The following is a 17851-nucleotide window of genomic DNA, read 5'->3' as shown; positions in this document are numbered from 1 at the left end:
TAAGGCACACGTGCGCGATTCATAACCGAATAACACTCACCTGCCTTGTTCCAAAACAAAGTCAGTCACCACTCGCCGAAAGCATGGGATCGAGTTCCCCGGCCGTTGGAGAGAATGGTTCCGCAGAAGAGCCAGAAGTGGAAGCTCCTGGTAGTGAGCTCAGTGAGGCGATGAGCATCGTGTAGTTTTTTAGGGCTATTTGAATAGTGGCAGTGCTAACCAACCCATCATCTCCAGGCTAGACCGCAAGAATTCGGCCAAGAAGCCAATGTCCGTTTGGCTGGAAGAGCGTTGAGTCCAGGATGAATACAATGTCATCCACTTTGGAGTCACGCTTGGGAAAAGCCCACTTTGGCCGCTACTGAAGAGTATTTGGATATTTTCAGTTCTAGTTTGTACAAAACTGGTTGTGGAGGCCTCGTACAAGCTGCCTATGAGTAAACGGATCGAGTCGTCCAAATGGAGGTCTGGTATAGGCACGTGCGATTACAAGAAATAAAGAGACGTCTCAAAAGTCTCGGTCTCGTCTCGTCTCTGCCTCGTCTCAAAGCTTTGAAAAAATCCCAAGACCTCTGAGTTTCTCGGAAGTCTTGAAGAAAATATTTGAGACCTACAATATTTTTGTCAGTCTCGATGGTCTCGAGAAAGATTTTTGAGATTTTCAAGTTTCTTTGTTGATCAGCAGAAAGCTTGGACTATGGTCACATATGTATACGTGGATTGCGAGAAAGCTCACGATACAGTTATTCATTAGATTGGAGAGGCAGATGGACAGTACCGGCTATTCTCTGCACGGTAGTACCGAGTTAACATCTGTTCCTACTTCACATCCTCTTTTATATGCTGTCATTTTTATGTTATTTATATGCTGACGATTTTGTGCTGATGTATTCTGGTTCTGATGTCCCTAAGATTGTTTCATTAGTCAACTCTAATCTTTGTAACATCTTTGGTTGGTCAGGGGATAATTACTTTGATATTAATATTTCTAAAACCAAAGCTATTTGGGTCGCTTCTCGTGCTCATATGGTTAGGGTCAATAATACAGTTAATAATGCACCCTCTCTTAATGGTGAACCTATCGAATGTGCATTTATCAAACTTCTTGGAGTCATTCTTGATAATACACTTTCCTGGAGGCCTTTTGCAGTTGAAACTGCCAGAAAAAGCTATGCAGCACTGGCACGGCTCCGAAGATGTCAAGATTCTCTGCCACGTTCGTTGAGATTTACTTTAGTTAAATCCCTTGTCTTCGTATTTTGTGCACTAAGTTATCACGTTGTAAAAATTCTGCTCTAAGATTTGTTTCAAGAGTTAAGGAATCAGACCATATTACGCCAACTTACATATCTTTATCTATTCTACCTTTTCGAGAGCGTCGCATATACCTTGCCTTATGTATATTGGCTTAGATTTTGAAATCCAAAAAACCTTTATACCTCGAAGAGAGATTGCAGTATAAGCCTTCCAATGGTCGTGGTAATCGCTGCTGATCTGAATATGATTTGTCGGTTATTGGTATTCATACTAGTTATTATAATAATGCCTTTCATGTTGTCATTGCACGCATATGGAACAATTTACCTACCAACTTGAGATTCATGTCTGATCGACCTTATTTTAAGTTTTACCTTCGTGAATATATATTTGAATCGGCTTTTAATTTACAATAGTCTTAACTTAACATGCTTACTTTCCCATTTCTTTGATAAACAATTTTAGTTTGTATCGACTGTTCAATGATTATTTTTATTACTATGTTTTACTGGTCATAATTTTTATTGTTATTATAGTTGTCATTACTTTTATGGTTATTGTTATTTTTAGTATTACTATTTTTATAACTACTTTTATTATTGTATCCTGCATAACTTTGTAGGTTGTGGCTTGCGCGCAAGACCAACCGTTATCTTATTTCCATGTATTAGCCAAGGTGAAATAAGGCCTGGAGCCTTTTGTCTTATTAATAAATTCAAATTCAAATTTAAATTCAAATTCCAATCCTCTGATAAGCGATGCTGGGCCTTGGACACGTTCTCAAGCTCTCAAAATCTTTGGAGAAACGACACAAGCTCCAAGTGTTAGGCTGGAGTGGGCTTATACTAAGTTACCAGACAGGTAGTGACGGTTACATTTAATGATCTGCTGGATCTTTATCCAGTGGAAATCCACCTAAATGTTGTGGACTAAGTCAGAAATTCTCTTATGCGGGTTATGTCTGGCTGCAGAATTTGGTGGTAGACGTCTGCTCCTAGCAGAATATCTACGTGACCTGGAGTGTCAAATGACGGAGACAACGTTGGATGATGTTGTGCTTCACTGAAGCTGATGGAGATCGTAGCCTTACATGCATGATAGTGTACATACTGAAATTCGATGTTGACAGTGACGACACTGAGAATCTCGAAGTATACACTGCATACATCTAGAATCTTTATGTAGTATCACTGTATTTCTTGATTCCAAAATTAAGAAAAATTTACATCCCAAATACCTCAGTAAATATTTTCGATATGAGCCATTCGCATCCGCAGTTGACCGTATAGGTAAGTGCGCTAGGTTACTATAAGTCACTGCGCAACCTGAATAGTGCGTATCTAAGATATTTACTTCAGGATTTGGAATGTAAATTCTTCTTACATCTAAAATCAAAAAGTACAACGGTGCTACATTAAGGACGTTCGGTAGAGATAGAATTTTCTAGTGAATTTTTCTGAAATTTTAACCAGACGTTCTCGTTGTTGTTGCAATAAACCTGTCAAAATTTTAAGAGGTTCGTCTGTTTTGTTTTAGGGATGTCAAATTTTAAAGCTCAGTCATTTTAACACGGTCGCTTATGGGAAAACTGATTGAAACTCAGTTTTAAGCAAATTGGCCTAGTGAATTTCGCCAATTTTTTTTATATGTCACAGATAATGTTATGAGTTTGATGTACACCAAGTTTCGTTATGATCGTCTGATTCGTTAATGTATACAAAAATTAATTAAAGTTTGATAGAAACGCAATGGCAACGTTGCAAGTGGCGAAAATTCAAAATGCTCTGGGACGTCAATCAGTAAATATTTCAATATTATCGTAAATATTAACGCATTTTCGTATAAAATACAAGCTTATATCTGTGTATGAGCGTATGTACATTACGCCCACCCCTGCCCATAAGAGAATAACAATATATTTTAATAACACGTTATTTATTTTTCTTATAAAATTTCAAATTTATGATTATTTCTGTTCCTTTCTCATTTGTCGTAGTTTAGAGGTTATACTGTTTGGCTTTGGGCATTTTCACGAATGAAATCCACGAATATAAATACAATGGTCACAAGTCTTTTCAATTACTTCTTTATTCATTTTCATTACATTTTACAACAAATCAAAGTCAAATACTTACTGCTTTATCACAAAAACATTGAACATACGCGTATAACACTGTCATAACCGACGCAGCAGCCGAGCAGACACCTGATGCGTGTACATGAACACTTACACATTGAAGACCCGTATGGTGTTGTGAAATCTTCACTCATCGCTGGTTTCCCCTTGCCCCGCATATGTTTCCCCCCGCTATTACTACCAAACGTCCTTAAGACTCTCTATGCACGACTGTAAACATCAGTTTTAGTATGTATACTATCTTGCGTATAAGTGGGGCAAGCAAAGCGCTCTGATGTCGCAAATCCATAATCCGCAGATATGAGTGACAAGATGGCCTCCTATCAAGAGTGGAAAGGGCACGAGCCTCCAACCGTGGTGTTGACTGACACTCACTAGACAAGGGGGACACTGAACTTTCGTGCAGTTTAAGTGGACATCAGGGATATCTTAGAGAATGCGTCCAACAAGGCGCGTACTGTAAGGATCCGTTCGTGTGGTCCTTTCAGATTCACCAGAGCCATGGGACAGACAGCCAGTCAGAATGATATAGAAGAGTCAGGAGCTCCAGCGTCGATTTCGCGATCTAGACAGATCTGTTCACAGAAGTATAAGAATAGAGCCCGCAAGTGGGCGATTTGCGCGTGATCAGCTAAGAGAAAGAAAATTGCACAAGGGGAGTTCTATCTCTCTCTCTGACCGTCTGCTCTACCTTGCGTGATCAGGAGAGCAGGAGAGAGAGTTGACCAATCATAGCGCTCGGCTAGACAAGGACACGATTCCTCTTATGTGCAGCTATCTCTCTCTACGCTGATCTAGCTGCCACTTCCAGGCTGACATACTGCTTGCGTGCTCTATTCTTTTACCTCTATGGATCTGTTTGATCAGGACTCTTAACGCTAGGCTGGTGCTTCGCTTTCGGCTCTCATGGAGTAAGCTGTGGTGCTTGGCTTGACACTGCGTGCAGACAGATTTTGAGAGTCAACATCGCGCTGGGTAAACCTGTTAGAGACAGTTAAAGCATAAACTGGTGTACATGACGAGGTCTCTGCGAGCTGCCATAGTCAACCGTTGGAAAGGATGACAGTATTCGAGATGATGCGAGAGTCGTGGGGCAGAGTGGAATGTCCGTATGTGTGGTCAATGACCGGAACCAACGACCTGATGGTGGGGGATCCCCCCGATGATGTACCCGAGGATCGAGTACTGCCTCTACAGGGGGTTACCATGGAGGTGATAGTAGGATATAATTAGCAAAAAAGCATGGTTAATTTTGGAAAATTTCCATTCGCGCAAAAAAAACATGGTGGTACTTATTCGGTTTCTGAACAAATCTAAATAGTTTTGGACTCCAAATTGTGTCAGCTAATGGCCCAAAAAAATTTGTTAATTGTGGTCAAAAATGGTTTTTCGTGTCTAGAAAAAAACTAGAGATTCGGACAAAAAAGTTGTACCGTTGAAAACGATGCGCAATTTCAAGACGAAGAAAATGAGCTCCAAGGAAATAAAATTGGCCTAGCTATTTTTTTGCAATTTGCCAAAAAGTGCTCTTTTTAACCGTTTTTTTTTAAATCTATAACTCACGTTCATACCCCCTCTCCGCATCATAGCTCCGGAGTTTGCGAGTGGCTGGCCACGCCGCCGCATCCACGGAAAATAGCCAGTTTTCGACATCGATTTTTCGCGTACTTTTGGAATGTCGAACGGAACGACGTTTTGGTAGGTGATAGAATAACTCTCGACGAATACAATGCCGTTTGAAAAATGGCAATATGTTGAAAAACCAGCTATGTCCAACTTTTTTGCGGAGGGACCATTTTTGGCTTCTTGCAGCAGTTTGCAAAAAGTTTACAACCGATCTTCTTGAAATTTAGTGTGGATGTTACGGGGCACAAGATTTACCTTGTATTCAATTCTTAAGTCTTAATATTCAAATGAACGTAAGTTATGGATTAAAAAAAAAAAACGGTCCAAAAGAGCACTTTTTGGCAAATTGTGAAAAAATGGCTAGGCCAATTTTATTTCTCTGGAGCTCATTTTCTTCGTCTTGAAATTGCGCATCTTTTTCAACGGCACAACTTTTTTGTTCGACTCTCTAGTTTTTTTCTAAACGTGAAAAACCATTTTTGACTACAATTAACATTTTTTTGGGCAGTTAGCTGACACAATTTGGAGTCTATAACTATTAAGATTTGTTCAGAAATCGAATAACTACCACCATGATTTTTTTCGCGCTAATAGCAATTTAATTTTTCACAAAGCTGATTCTATCCTACTATGATGGTACAACATCATCGTCGCAATAACTAAGTCAGGGTGTTAAATGTGGCCAGATTCCTCTGGGTGAGACACACAGCCTTCTTTCTTCCGCACATATTCTCCAAAGATTGCCTGTTCTCATGGTCAATGCAAGATAAAGGAAAGGGGGCGGAAAGCGCTGGGAGGACGACCGTCACCAATGTAGCAGTTTGAGGCGTAGATGCGCGATTTGAAACCGAACAACTAACAAAACGTTAGTTCCTAAACGTGTTTTCGTTTGGTATATGATTTAATACCCACCTAAAAATGGAAACTTTAGACTTGTAATATAGAGATAATTAATTTAATTACACACACAATGGATAAAAACAGGAATAGTAGAGCCATAATACAGCAAAGACGTTAATGTACAAACTTAATGGAACGTTTATTAGCTGGAGAATATCATATTGTAGTGTATAGATAATACAGACAGTATTTACTACTGTGGATTTAATACTCTAGTGAACAAGGTTTGTAGCGCTACTTAACAGACTAGTAACTTAGTCAAAGAAGCAAGATGACGGAAATTTTTTGTTACGACGCATTTTTATTGTTGGTGAATGTTTAAAAAAATGCGCTGATTACGATTTTCATAATCCACAGTCTAAATTGTGCTGGAAAATTTTTTTAAATCAACAATAAATAAAAATGTACTTTTTTTACTTTTTGTGGAATATCTCCTCCCTATGTTTTTGACAAATATGCCTTATTAAGTTGCTAGTTAGAAATTGCCACAAGCTTTTGTTTATTAGAAAATTGCCTTGAAAGTTAATAAACTCTTTTTTTCACATAAAATATTTAGGTAAAAAAAATAGTGAGAGGCTTGAAAATTTATAAAAGTATTGCTCTTACAACTATGCATTAGTGCTAAAAATTATAGCGAGATCAGTTTTAAACTTAAGGAATGATTATCAAAAAAAAAACTTTATTTTCTCTATCATTGTAAAATGCCTAATTTTCTTTTAATAGTTGTATAGTTTTGAAACCAAGTCAGAAAATTTAAAATACTAATCAATTTTGATACTCCGATCAAATTTTTAACAAAAATTGATATTGGCTAATTTTTTAATGGTTTTTTATGGCATCACCAGTTTTTTTACCAACGTATCAGACCTTAAGACTTTCAAAATTTTGATTGTCAAATATTCGCCGTTTTTTAACTTTTACCCCACTAAAGTGCTTTTAAGGGGGCTCCTTCGTGAAAGTCCCTAAAAACAGACATACCATTTCTAATAGAAGAAAATTCGCTGAATCCAATGCTAGCCTTATTTATACTTCATATGCATCAAAATATTGAGATATTTGAACTCAAAGTTGTAACTATTAGCATGTATTCCTATAGGCCTGCTTGAAAAACGACTTGTTTTACGTTTATAATAAGCTAAAATAAACTATCTCAGAAGAATGAGCATAAACGTTTTGTAGATAAAGTCTTCGTCTTTAATGTGCTAAATTAAAAATTAAGGGTAATGGGACAATTTAGAGATAATTTTGTGATAGAAACAAATAAATAGTCGTGTCCAGAAGTTCATGAGGTTACGTGGGTAGCAGACATACTGACTGACTTTGTCACGCGAGATTTGAAAAAGTTAAAATTTGTACGGGTTAAAGTTTGTACTTACCTGTTATTATTTGTAATGAAGGAGTATGTAATTAGAAAAATACTGTTATATTAACTTTTAGTCTCACAGGATTTTTATAACATACAGGTACGAAACACTACATGTATACTAGGTACATTATAAAGACGGTATAAAAACAAGACATATACATATTCACTACTTTACCGACCGACACACTGCTGTACCTGTCTGCACTAGACTATTAAGAACAAAAATTCTTTTTTCGTAAAAAGTAAAATCATACACACAAAAAAATCATTTTTTTACTCCATATTTCATTAAAAATAGCACAATAATTTTTAGACATATATGTTTGTTAAAAAACAAAACTTCATTTTTCGGTTGTATTCGACCTAGGTGGTAGTCGCAGGAGCCCCCTCAAAAACAAGAATTAATAAAAAAGTTTATTCTAAAAACTTTTAGAGCCAACATAGCATTTTTTTTTAAATCCTGATACCCATTGGTACTGAACACAGACAATGTAGTTAAATATTTATATTTTCAATAATAAAAAGTCGTATGTCAAGGTCCATACGCATTAATCATGTTTAAACATGACGTACAGTTGGTGTTAAAATAGCGCCGTGTTTGGACTTCCATGGAACTAGAGTAGGGAAAGATTCTGTGGTGGTAGTGTGGTATAAATAGACGGACGTATACAAAAAAGTTGACAAACCGCCAAGCGTACAAAACCTGCGAGTGCTGTAGCCGCTGAGGACGCTGAGGCTTTCCTGACTGAAGTGCCACGAGATTCCAAGCACATGGTGCTCTTAACCCTAACTTTACTGCATGTTTTTAACATGATAAATGCCAACCAACCTGGATATACAACTTTTTATTGAAAATATAAATATTTAACTACACTGTTGTAAATTTGAGAGTGAAATTAATTGAGTACCGATGGCTTAGGATTTTTTGAAACAAAAAAAAACTATCTTAGCTTCAGAAGGTCCTAGAATAAACATTTTTTTTGATTTTTTATCTTTGGAAGCTCTTTCAAGTTACAGAAGTGCGAATATTTTAAAATCTAAATTTTGAAAGTTACAAGGTCCTATAACGTCGATAAAAAAAATGGAGATGTCCAAAACTCTATATAAAATCAGCCAAAATCAATATTCTTTTAAAATTCCAACGGAATGTCAATTTTGAATAATTTTAAAATATTTTTAGCATGGTTTCAGAAGTATAAAGTGATTAGAAAAAATAGTGCATTTTTTAATTACGGAAAGAAAAAAGTTTGTTTGCTAATTATTCTTAAAGTTCAAGACTAATGTTGCTGAACTTCGTAGGACAAATATACTACATATTGTCAAGAGCAATACTGTCATAAATTTTCAAGCCTCTAACTATTTTTTTTCCGAGATATTGAGTGTAAAAAAAATGATTTTTTGGACTTGGAACGCAATTTATCAATAAATAAAAGCATGGAGCAACCTTTTATCAGCACCATTTTATACAGGAATATAATGGAACGAGAAAACTCACGGGGCATGTATATTGAAAAATGCACTGGAGAGGAGATATTCTGCAAAAATTAAAAAAAGGTACTTTTTTTCTTTAATTGTTGATAAAAAAATGTTAATTGTAAGGAAAAAAAAGCCTTGTTTACCGAACTTTATAGTTGAGTTGTCAAAATTAACTACACTCCAATCACCTTACCCCGTTTTTGAATCGCTTGAGAGTAGTGCTATACATAATATGTACAAAAAGTAACTATGAAGTTCCACTACGTTGTCCGTTACCAACAAATTAGTCGTGAAAATCCGATTTCTTCCAGTTTTCACCAAATATTAGAAAAAATATTAATCGTATGAAAAATGTTTTATGTAAAAATTAAAGCTAATTAAATAATGTACAGTTTAAAAAAAAGGTGCCTTATGACAAATAGTGAGTCTGTAAATTCCAAACAACAAAAAAAAATGGCATTTTCGTTATTATGAAATAACGATTGTATCAATAGGATACTTAAAATTTATTGCCATACAGTTGAAGTCATGCAGCATTAGTAATTAAAACTGAAAATTAAAAAAATCCACCAGTTGGGTACTAAACGATTTAATTTGCAATAAAAAAAAAAATGGAATATTTAATTACTTGTAAAAATTTTTTGAACAATACTACATTAATGTCCTTCACTGTACATACGTAGGTCATCACCCATTATAAATTTTGACATTTGATCGTAAAAGTAGCGGTTTTTTGTAAAGAGACACTATTTTGCACTAAAAACAAACATTTTCTGGCTCAATTAGTTCTTAAGTAACTTATTTATTGGCAATACTAAGTACTGGTTAAATTCTATTGTGTTGCTAGAATTTTTCTGCGAACTAAAAAAGATGTTAACGTTTGACCACTTAAAAAAAGACTGACTTCGTTTATTAGCATTAAAACATAAAATTACAGCACAGCACAGCGTAGGAGTTATTCTATTAAAGGACTTCTCATTTAATTACATACAACTCACCACTTGACTGAACAAATGATGTTTAGTACCTAGTTATTTTTTACCAATTGTAATGTGCCTGACATTGGGAGGTAAAAGTGAGTGGTTTTGAGTATTCTATTGCAATTGTAACAACCGTTATTAAATAACAGCGAAAATGCCGTTTTAGAATAAATGCTTCTTATGCCGGGTCTGGTAGCTAGGCTGAAAATGGAAAAAAACGACAGTAGAGTAAAATTCCCCACTCAGCTACCCTATTTCTCGCGCTACAGGTATAAAAGTAAGTGAGAGAAGATGAGAAAACAAGCGAGTGAAGGAGGCAGGCTAGCAGGGCAAGCCGAAGCGAGCCGAGAATTGAGGAAAAGAGAGTAAATTAAGAAAAAATGAGAGAGAGAGAGAGAGAGAAAGCTGTCCACTGTGCTACTGTTGTGTAGTAGGTATACTATATATATATATATATATATCTTACCATAGTAGATAGTTGTTTTATGTGGGGCAGTCACAATTCCCCCCACGCACCCCACGGCCCCCCACAGAAAACTTTGTTATAAACAGCTCCTGAACATAATAATGTAAAATTCGATAATTTTTTACGTGATTTTGACATGGTTAAAAATATGCTAGCCTCACATTCAGCCCCCCACCCCACACCCACCCACATCCCCCCATAGGTTTTATCGGGCCCCTCTCCCTCTACAGCTACCCACAGCCCCCCACACTATTTTCACTTGGAAAACAATAGCCCCCCACAAAATAAGGTTAAATTTGTTCGTTTTATACGTGATTTCGACGTGGCGAAAAAATTTGGTGGTCCCAAATTTAGTTCCCCCATGCCCCCTAACATCATTACTACGTATCACGCATCGTTATCAGTCTATTTTTCCAGGTGGACCATGAGCTAAATAGACACACTTTACACTTAAAAAATATTTACGCAGAAAATTCTATCAGTTATCAATTAAATGTATAAGTCATCTTAACTTATTTAATTAAATTCATACATGTACAATACATACAAGTATATTCATATTTACGAACTATAAGACTTAACAGTTTATGTTTAATAAGTGTAAAGTGTAGGCTACGTTATACTTTTTTCCGTTTGTATTATTTTAGTACTATGTGATTTCTAATGATTGAAAATATATTTTTATGACATGATAAAAATAAATACATCATCTAAAAACTTACATAATAACATTAATAATGGAAACCGTGGAAGTTCGCTGAATGTCAAAGGATTTTCCACTTAAACTTTTAGAAAATGATACATTTCTTAATGTTCGAAGTTTTCACCGAAATTTCACAAAAATTGAGATATACTTTTGATTTAAAAAAAAAAACACAAACACTTTATAATTTTTAGCAGATTTTATAACTTTTTCACAAAAATTTAAGTAGTGTTCCAATTAAAAGATTAAAAATTTTGTTGAAGAAGCTTTTGACATTAGCCCTACGTAACCACGAAAAGACAGAACTCCCCTCTCACAACTTTTTTGGAAATTAACAGTAATAAGCATTAATAAAAACGTTATGATTGTTATTTAAAAAAAAAAACCAGTCTGCCCCTTACTACTTCCTTGGATATAAAATCAACTTTCCGTTAAAAGTAAAAAACTTAATAAATCATAATAGAATTTAACCAGTCGATCCCAAAGAAAGCCACCACGAGTTTTGTTAGAGTCTAAGATTTATTATTTAAAAACAGGGGGTTGGCGCGTGAAGCGCGCAGAGGGGCGAAGCTTATATATATATATGTGTGAGATGTAGTATATATATATATATCCCTATATTATACAGTTATTTGTGTGAGGCATTTCACATATCCCCCCCACAGACCCTTCACAGCTCCCCAACAGACCCCCTACAGCCCCCCCACAAATAAGTTAAAATTCGACCGTTTTCATCGTTAATTTGACATTTTCTAACTTTTTCCTTAGACCCCCCACAGCCCCCACACAATTTTGCCCATCCCTCCACAGAGCCCCCACACCCCTTAATAGGCCCCCAACACCATTTTTCTTGCCCCCCCCCACAGACCCCCACACCATTTTTCTTGTTCCCCACAGCCCCCCACCGTCCCACCACGCTATTTTTTTGTCTCCCAAAGCCTTTCCACACCATTTTTCTTGTCCCCTTACCACTTTTTCTATTAAGTATAAATTACCCCTATTAACAATAAATTTTAATTTTACTTAATTTTAAAAATATTTGTTTTTGAGCGCGCGGTGGCTCGGTCGGCTAGGTCGTGGATTGGCACGCGGGAGACCGTGGTTCAATTCCCGGCCAGTGCGACTTTTACGGGCAAAGTACCTCTGTGTCTTTCACATGTGCTTTTTCACCACGCAATGCTCCTCGAGGAGGGTTTAGGCGACCTTCTCGCAGCAAATTTGCCTAATTCCCCCTACCCCCCTCCCAGTGATGGGAGGCCTCCCATCCCTTTCCTTGTCCCTTTCCCAAGTGCTAAGTGCCCATAGTAGTGCCCTTATTAAAAAGGAGCCGGACGTAGAGCACTATAATATAAAAAAAAAAAAAAAAAAAAAAAAAAAAAAAATATTTGTTTTCATCTATTTTTTCACACCGCCAAGGAGGCAAATAGATGGAAAATAAGAAAATAAAAGATTACTTATTTTGTCTGCTATTCACATAGCTTATGGCCCGAAATATTTTTTACTGGAAACATAAAATTAAGTCGTATTTTTTTGTCTCCAAGCAATAGACTAATAGGAAGTTATTCTAAGAGCAATATATACAATGATTATTAAGCCAAAGAACGATGAATCCTTAGAAAAAATTAATAATTGAAGTAAATTAATGCAATGCAGTTAATAGTTAAAAATAATTATAGCTAAAATGGTTGCTGAATAAAGTTGATACAAATATGAAAATTTTCCCTTTATAATAAGGGGTCGTGCATATAATACGTCACACGTTTAGGGGGGGGAGGGGGATCGTACATTTGTGATGAAATGTGACATAGGGGAGGGAGGTGTCAGTCGTGTGTTACGTCACGAATTTTTTAAAAATTTTATTTAATATTTTTTTCTGGTTTTCGGAAAGAGTTAAATCTTGTGACAGTTGTAAATCAAATTTTGGCGGTTCAAACACTATCGTTTCGTCAGAAGATAGCAGCACTGCGTTGATGATAAGTATTCATGTAGGGACTTAAGCTAGTAGAGCTGGCTCCGTCTCTCTTGCTCCTTTTCCCTGCTCCCTGTGCTGCTCGCAGCCGTGCGCCAAGACAGTAGAGTTTAAGCTGTAGTCGAAAATAAACGTTTCTGAAATTAAAAAGCATGTCCAATTCAAATTCGTTGTATACTCAGCTTTATGATGCTTATGGCAAAACCCAATCCACGAAACCAAAACAATCTGTGCAAAATGAAATTAATGAGTTCTGGGCTAACCTCAAATAAAGCAAAACATTTGTGGAAGACACAGAGCTAAAAGTTCAAAACTTGCTTGAAGCTTGTACCAAAAGCAAGGCAACGTCATTTCATTATTTCATTTTAAAATCATCGTTCACGACCAAAATCTTGACTGATAAACAAGCTGCTCCTCAGCCTAAACATAAACTGCCAACATCGCAGCTTGACTCTAACATTTAAGTAAGTACTCATTCTTTTAGAAGCACGTAAAATTTAGTTTTGCCGTATTTTAAGGTGTTAAAAAAAAATTACAAAAATAAAAGTGTCGGATGGCCAGTAGTTTTTGTTTTTTTTTGCTGTATAACCTCTATAAATATATGATTGTTATTTCCAGACATCTGAAGCTGGAAAACCAGAGCTGACTATCAATTCATTGCTGCACATCTCCCGCGAAAAACCAGCTCAAAAATAAAGTGAAACAAAAATAAGTGTTCTGGAGACTAAACTTAATAGTTTAAATACGGCTCGAGATACAGGCTTGGAATCAAATAATTCAGATAAAAGAATCAAAGAAGTTAAAAAACTATTGATGGAGGTAAAGAAAAATTTGAAAAAAATTCAAAATGCTGCTGAACGTCAAAAAAAGACCCATGAAACCAAAAAACGAAAGCTTGACGAACTTGCAGAAAAAAATCCTGAAATAGCAGCCACTCTCGCTATTCGAGGCAAAAAAGGAAGGCCAAGAGTTGAAGAGGACCAGACTGATCTGTTAAAAGTATTTTTTGTTTGTTCTATTATATATCTATGATTTTCCGTGAATACTAGAGCAATAAAAAGTCGATATATAGCTGTCGACTATATTCTAACGATTAAAACCGTTTTTCCAGGTTATTTCGGAAATCGCCATACACGAAGGAGCTTCTGAAGATCGTCGTCGTTCAAATTTAATCAGAAGCTGTAGGACTCTGGATGATCTTCGCAGCGAATTAAAAATGATGAGTTACACAATTAGTCGTTCTGGATTATACCTCCGTCTTCTTCCAAAGCGCTCAGATACTATCGAGGGAAAACGCCACGTTGTAACAGTTCCAGTTAAATTGTCGAGACCCGAAGCTGATAAGCATGCCAAACATCCAGATGGCGAATTCTGCACCACGACAATCAGAGCTCTTAAAACTGTGGCTTCAACTCTTGGCCCTGATCAAGTTTTTTTTTGGTCTCAGGATGACAAAGCCAGAGTTCCTTTGGGAATTACAGCCGCCAATTATGAAGCTCCTATTTTGATGCATATGGAGTACCGCATTCGATTACCAGATCATGATTTTGTCGTAGCTGAACGGCATAAACTGATTCCATCAGTTTACGCAGGGATAAAAATCGATCGGGATGGTAAGGGACGCCCTGAAGTAGTTTCCTACTCTGGCCCAACCTATGTCGCTATTTGCAGTGACAAACATTGCTCGTCTACTGCTAAAACGCACGCAACAGATCTCGAAAAACTCACTCATCTTCCAGAGTTTTCTTCGTTTACTAAAAATCAAAATTGTGACGTCAAGCCCATTTTTATATGTACTTCTGACGGGGGGCCTGATGAAAACCCGCGTTACGCAAGAGTGATTGCTTCAGCAGTAAATCACTTCAAGAAATTCGACTTGGATGCCTACTATATAGCAACGAATGCTCCTGGTCGAAGCGCATACAACAGAATATAACGTCGAATGGCCCCGCTGAGTCGTGAACTGACTGGTTTGATATTGAATCATGAAAATTTTGGGTCACATCTGAACTCCCAAAATCAAACAGTGGATGAGGAGTTGGAAAGGCGTAATTTTGAGCACGCAGGACAAGTTCTTTCGAAAGTTTGGAGTCCTCTTGAAATTGATAATTTCCCAGTCGTAGTCGAATATGTCAATCCAACAGAAAATCCAACTGCAGTATTGGTCGAGGATGAAGGATGGCATTCTAAGCACGTGCGAGAGTCACAATACTTTTTACAAATTGTAAAATGCGATTCGGAGCTCTGTTGCGGTAAAAGAAGATCAAAAGTCCTTGGACTTTTCTTCCAGAATGGTTTCTTCCTCCACCTGTGCGTATTTGGCAAACAGACTTAGTGTATACAGTCGTTGACCGTACAAAAAATGAAGGGAAATTCAGTCCTCTATTACTTCAACTAGCCTTGAAGTTGCACCTTTATAATGACGAATTTCAGCTTTCACCATACGACTATTTTTTCCCGAGTTTGGTATCTTCTCTTGCGAAAAAGTGAGTCCCGTGGTATTATTATTTAAACAAAAAATATACAATAACACATCACAGAAATACGATCAGATTGGATTTTCCTGATAATAACAAAATTTCATACGTTAAAAAATTTATTAAATTTTTTACTTCCACAATTTAATCAAACTATTGTTTTGAATAGATTTAATTTAGTCAATACAAAACTATTCTATAAATCCCACTAAAAATTATAAATATATGGTGTATTTTTTTAGAGTGTGCAAGGTATGTGGATTATACCGAACTTCGATAAAGTCAGCCAAAACTCACATGACATTGCACAAAAAAGAGAAGCCAACCAATGAAGTAAAACTTCGACCAAAAAGAATCGCTGCGCAACGCGCAACAGAGTTCTTGTGCATTATGAATAATGAATTAGAGTCTGAGGACGCATTATGGTTGGAAAAAGAAGATATTGATTCCGACTGCATTCCTAACTTCGACGGTTCTGATTACGTTGAGGGATTTCCTTTGATTAAAAACATTAAAAAATTGTATCAATCACCGTGGACTCCGATTTGAGAGAAAAATTGAATCTAGATTTCTATGTTAAAAAGTAATGTTCAACGTTTCCTGTAATTTAAAATTTATAAGAAACATAAAATACATCATAATTTATGATATGTCACAAGTAAATGAACATACATGATGTATTAATATATGTATTTGTCATAGTATAAATATATATTCATAAACTAACATTATTTCGAAATAATTAGAAATATTTAAAAATTCACCTACAATTTCAAGTAACTAAGAGTGTGATGTGATCTCCAAGAGGGGGGGGGTCAAGCCCTTGTGACAACGTGTGACACAGGGGGAGGGGGGGAGGTTAAAAGAAGGCTGAACACGTGTGACGTTTTATATGCACGACCCCTAACAGCTTAGCAAGATAATCTATAGTTCTAAAGGCAAAACAAAATGATAACAATAACTCTGAATCATAATTAATTTAATAATGCATTACTACTTAGTAAATAACAGTTTATGTTTGTAATAAGAAGTATTATACATCACGTTTAACCTATTTGAAAGTTTTTTAATAAAATAATATTTACTTACTCCATACCCATTTAATATGTGTATTTTAATTCTTAAAAATTTTAAATACTAATTCAAACATAAATTTACTTAGATGTATTGTATAATGAGGAATTTTATTTAAACAAAATATATAGCAAAAGCATAATAAAAAATTATTTTTATTAAACAGGAGAATAAATATGATACGGACTAGGACCAATTTTTCCTTTATGACAACACGTTGATTTTTTTCTTTCTTTTGGCCAATATACTTGTGCAAGATTTGTCTTGCGCGCCCATGCCCTCCCCTCACCCTCTTTCTGCTCAAAGAAGAGGGAGCTGCTGCTCGCTTGGTCTCTGCCGGCGCGAGTGAACTGAGCTTACGAGTGGAACCAACGTGTGTGCACGCCTCGACCTCCTGCTTCGCTGGGGACTCTCGAACCGGACCTCCACGTCGATCTGCCTACTCTAAAATATCTATTACGGCTGATCTGCCGATCTTGTATTTACTCGACGTCCTAATAAAAAATAATTCAAACATTGGTCCTTCGAGCCGGATAGCGTGACTGGGACAGACAACCGCCAGAACCTCATCGAGCCCAGGACAGCCAGAACCACTGTGCTACGCGAAGCAATGTAAGTAGGACGATGTGAGATGCGATCATGCAAAAATACATTCTCTACGTCCGAGAACATATCGAGACATTGGGCCTCTGTTGCAAGTGATGCAATCGTGCAGAGCCGCGCCACGTGGTAGAGCGATTTGAGGTTATGATAGCCTTAACAAGATGCGACAGGCGAGAGACGCTCCACCGCGACTGCCGTGCAGTCCGCGTCGTGGACCTTGCGTGCGACCGCGATTACTCAGTCAGTGAGGCTGTCGAGAGGTTTTGGGTTGCAGATTGCAGGCTGCTTCATGTTTAAACCGCGGGATTTACTAGTTCACGTCATCCAGCGGCTGGTCGGGTCGACAGATTCATTTGCGATTCCTCACGCCCTTTTTCTCAATATTCTACGTAGACTCATTTGGCACGCACGATTGCCCCTCAAGTAGCAAGGCGCCGTTTGAGAGACAAGCGTCGAGCTCAGTGCGTGATTAATTTACAGGGATAACGAAGGCTGGCTCTCGTTGCTGGAAACGCAGCAAGCCCTGCTAGAGGTTCTCGCGGAATTCACTCAATCCGCCAAGAGCGTCGAAGTATGGAGCATGGGTCTCGTCGACGCCAGGTTCGAGCTACTCGCTGATTATTGGAATGACTTCCAAGCCAATCACAAGGATCTGATTCAGGGCGCACCTGTGGACAAAGTTGCCTCCTTGAGAGCCCTGTACAGGTCCGCAGAAGGATACTACCTTGACGCTAAGGCGTGCCTGTATGACGCTAGGAGTCGGCTGTTCCCGGCCATGCCAGGAGGTGGTGGCCAGTTACCACTTCCCGGACCGCTC

General features: G+C 37.2%; 1 protein-coding gene and 1 pseudogene across 6 annotated transcripts in view; both read left to right on the top strand.

The window, feature by feature from the left end:
• Nedd4 (E3 ubiquitin-protein ligase Nedd4) overlaps window positions 1–17851 on the top strand; it is a 314193-nt gene that overhangs the window by 94876 nt on the left and 201466 nt on the right. The window lies entirely within an intron of this gene.
• LOC149375166 (uncharacterized) lies at window positions 84–15906 on the top strand (annotated as a pseudogene).

This window comes from Copidosoma floridanum, unplaced genomic scaffold, assembly GCF_036245765.1.
Source record: "Copidosoma floridanum isolate Cflo_tuat_1 unplaced genomic scaffold, Cflo_Japanese_pri ptg000011l, whole genome shotgun sequence".
Taxonomy (NCBI): Eukaryota; Metazoa; Arthropoda; class Insecta; order Hymenoptera; family Encyrtidae; genus Copidosoma; species Copidosoma floridanum.
Note: the sequence above shows the minus strand (reverse complement) of the source record. Positions and strands in the feature narration are given on the sequence as shown.